This window comes from Poromitra crassiceps, assembly GCF_964638095.1.
Source record: "Poromitra crassiceps genome assembly, chromosome: 4".
Taxonomy (NCBI): Eukaryota; Metazoa; Chordata; class Actinopteri; order Beryciformes; family Melamphaidae; genus Poromitra; species Poromitra crassiceps.
Genome location: NC_139626.1, coordinates 16,995,124 through 16,999,626, shown reverse-complemented (window position 1 = coordinate 16,999,626; position 4,503 = coordinate 16,995,124).

Sequence of the window (4,503 nt, the reverse complement as noted above, 5' to 3'; positions counted from 1 at the left end):
TCCACTTCCTCCCTGTTTTAACTGTGGGCGCTACACTCCTAACCACTGGATCCTTTGACTGAGTCAGAGTCATTTCCAGTCTAACCTTAGCACACTTGAACTCCTCTGTCAGGCTAGATAATGGCAATTCCAATATGCCTTTCCCATATAAGGCTACACTGCTTAGGCAGCGTGGGACTCCGAGCCATTTTCTAATGAATGAGTTAATCATCCTTTCTAGCTTTTCTACCTTTGAAAGGGGAACCTCATACACTGTCAGTGGCCACATCAACCGAGGCAACAATCCAAACTGCAAACACCACAACTTTAACTTTCCTGGGAGCCCTGACTTGTCTATACTTGAAATACCTTGAATCATTTCCTGCCTCACCTCCTCAAACTGTCCCTTATCACTGAGACTTGCATCATACCATCTTCCCAAACTCTTGACTGGTTTCTCTAACACTGTAGGCACCACCTCATCATTTATAACAAACTTCTTGCCTACTACCCTCCCTTTAATGATTGAAATACTCCTGGACTTACTTGGCTTCTAACTAACCCAGTGGTCTCCAACCTTCGGGTCGCGACCCTAAGTGCGGTCGCCTGGAATTCAAAAAGGGAGATACAAAAAAAAAAAAAAAATTTGGGTGGGCAAGATTAATTTTTGGGTGGGCATAGCCCACCCCTGCCCCCCCCCCTAGAATCGGCCCTGATTGCCTGCACTCTATACGCCAACATTTTGGGAGATTCACCTATTTGCCATATTGGCGACAGTAGATGGAGAATGTGGAAGCCTTTATCGTCACTGTGCGTGCCCTACAAAGAGCGGTACAGCCCTCGCTGCTAGCTTAGCGCTACAATGCAGTGAACGGTACAGCTGCCTACTCCCATTCAGTCGCCCAAAATATACATTCCAACAGCGCCAGAAACACTCACATGTACATGTTGTGACTCGTGGACTCACCACGCGATGAAATAATAATCCAAAATGACTGGAAACTGTCATTTTCGAAGTAAATTTCCACATTAATCTATTATCAAAATAATCTGAAAGTTGCAGCCCTAGTTACTGTTTGTCTGTGTTCACCACAGACAAACACGCGAGCTCTCTGTCGAGGGGGAGAACGCAGGTGGCTCCCATAGGAGAATTACAGTAAAGGCCATGACATTGACAGTAGTTGAAGCTCAGCACTGCCATCTTCTGGTTTTGCATTTGCTGTGATAATAAACTGCATTTACATACCGTAATTTGTGATAGCACTGATTGCACTGATTGCTCATGTTGCTGGGCATCCGTAGGGTTGTGTACCAAAAATACTTTTTGTAGATATCATACAAACTGTGACTGAGAAAACATGAGAATATGAATACGGAGGTTTTTATATACGTATGTAGATGATGCACAGGCTTTCCCAGTATATTGGATGGAAGTTTTATTTTATTGGGTAACAGACCATAACACTTTACAACAACCTCATTCCAGTGTATGAGCCTGTGCTTTAAACTATGGAAAAGCATTGTAAGCATGCAATAATGCTATGTAGCCTAAGTGAAATGAAACACATAATCTACACACAGTGCTGTAGTATAACAAGCCCAAAGTGTACCAAAGTAATTATCATCCTTTCCATTGAAAATAATGACAGATATAAGCCAGGGAGAGAGAGTGTGTGTGTGTTAGGTTATTTTGGGGTTTAAATCTGCGGTGTGCGTTCTCTTCTAAGCACATCATCATCATCATTACCAACTATCTCAGCTTTGAGTGAGGATGGAGATATATTGAAAGCAAATTATTATTCTTTTACAACCTGGACTTTATTTTCAGTTTAGTTTAAGTTATACTACTCACCCAGAACTTCTGGAAACAACTCTGTATAAAGCTATAACGCGCCACGAAACGGCCTGGAACAGAGGCCGTAGGGGCGACTGCAAAGCATGTATTTATGTCCTGTAAGTAGCATATTTCTGCCACGCACTGGCTCATATCTTTATTTATTATATCAGAGACAATGAGAAAATCAATGCTGCATTTACCTTGCTGCAGCCAGTGTGTTCACCCTGTCTCTGCCTGCTGTCTGTCACATTGGGGCATTGCCCCGCGCTTCAGTTTGTAACCCATCAGTGGCGGGTGATCACTAGAGGGCGCTAGGGCACCCCCCCCCTCCCTCCCTCCCTCCCTCCACCGAGGGAGACCGTAAACGATGCCTTAAACATGTTAAACATAGTCTAAATTAATTGGATAATGCGAAATAATTATCCAATCGGTGTGTCCCCACCTGCTTGGGCGCCGGTACAACCGGTGTGTATGTGGCCGATTCGGCCGATTAAACATTTAATAAGCACGTGAGCTGAGGCTGCTCTCTAATTAGTTTAATTCAGATTGCCTATAGGGCGCAGATCTCAGTGCACCTGACCAATCAATTATGTCCTGGGAGCTGAGGAATGATCGCAATTAGCTGTTAATTAAAAGTGGGAGGGCAGCTTGCTGGACTTTCAGGAAATGCTGCAAACCGCAGAAATCAAATTAAATCAGCCTGGAAATGCGCAATGATTTTTCTGGTGCAGAGTGGAGCAAATGAGATGCACCGAGTAGAGTAAATTGTTGTTTGTGTTGTTATTTCCTTTGTTTAATTAATATGCGTGGATGTGAATAGCGGTACTTAACGCCCATTTATTTAGCAGCTCGTCATCACACTCTGATAAAGGTAAAGGTAAAGTCCCACTGATTGTCACACACCTGAGTGTGCAAAATTTGTTATCTGCATTTGACCCATCCCCTGGGGGAGCGGTGAGCGGCAGCAGTGCCACGCTCGGGAATCATATGGTGATCTAACCCCCCAATTCCAACCCTTTGATGCTGAGTGCCAAGCAGGGAGGCAAATGGGTCCCATTTTTATAGTCTTTGGTATGACTCGGCCGAAGATCGAACTCACGACCTCCCAATCTCAGGGTGGACACTCAGACCACAAGGCCACTGAGCTGGTAATTAACAATACACTTATTGATGACATGATAGTTTATTGAATGCCAAAAACGTGAACCATTACTCCCATTAGAATTACACAGGCTATATCATCAAACATGCCGTTCACCAAACAATCTTCATCTGTTTGTAACCTGTGGACCTGCACTTATTCAGTATTCAATACAGACTGTGACCTTTATAAACTAGACTCTGTTCAAGTTAACCAGCTGGAACAAGTCGTTTTTACATACAGATTGTCTGAATAAATAGGCTATAATAAATAATACATAAATATATAATTAGCTATAAATAAGCTATTTACAGGACGTAAATACATGCATTACACATGCATGCCCCGTATTCTTCGTTTCCAGGTCGCAGCTCAGAGCATTTTATCGTTTCAGTGCATGGATGTCAAACAAAACCTATCAGGGTGAGTTAAATATATACTGTATATATCAGGGTGAGTTAAAAACACATGGATGTCAAACCAAACTTATCAGGGTGAGTTAAAAATCATCATTAAAGCTGGAAATAAGGTCCAGGTTGTAAAAAACTGGAATTCTCATGCACGCATTGCACATGCCCCTATTTCCTCTGTTCCAGTCCGTTGCTCGGCGTGTTCCAGTTTTATAGTGAATCATTTTCAAAAATGTCTGTTCTGGGTGAGTTGTAAAGGATCCAGGTTGTAAAGAAAATACAAAAAACGTAATTCTCCTTTAACAGGAGAAACACTGAGAAGCTGCAGAGGGCTGACGGCTGGGCTGAATTTTAGAAGTGAAATATCTGAACGAGAACAAAGGCAGTGCTTCGTTAAGCAATCTCTAACTTTTACGCATAATGTGCTGAAACATTAGGGTTACCAACCAAGTTTGCAAATTATTACTTTACAAACAAGTACAACACCATGGTGGTCAGACTGCTCTTTTCTTTTTCTTTGATTTCTCCTCTCCCCCATTTTTGTGTAGGCTATGCCATGGATAAGCCCCTAAGGCTTTCGTGCCTCATGCTGCACTACACATTGTTTTTTCCTCATGTCTTCTTTTTCTTGTTTTCAAACTATGCAAAATAAAACTGAAACTCTTTTTCTTAACATAAGAAGTGAAATATTTCCCTTTCAAAATGACAATTGCCACCACCTTTCCTTTTCCTGTTCGAGCTTTCAAATTCGGGAATGATTTAAAATAATTAATAATAAAATTATACTTGGCCAATTTATCCCTATGCTGCCTTATTGGCTGCCCGGGTCACTGCACCCTCTGCCGATCTAGGGACAGCCGAGACTAGCACCATGCTTCCTCCAACACATGCGCAGTTGCCAGCCGCTGTCACCTGACAGGGGGAGCTTCACCGGTAGGACGTAGCATGTGGGAGGATCACGCTATTCCCACCAGTTCCCTTCCACCCCGACCAGGTGCCCCGACCGACCAGAGGAGGCACTGGTGCAGCGACCAGGACACATACCCCCATTCCAGCTTCCCACCCTCAGGCTCACAATTTACCGCTACACTAGCCGGACGCCCAACTCCTGGCTCATGCTAACATTAGTATCCACG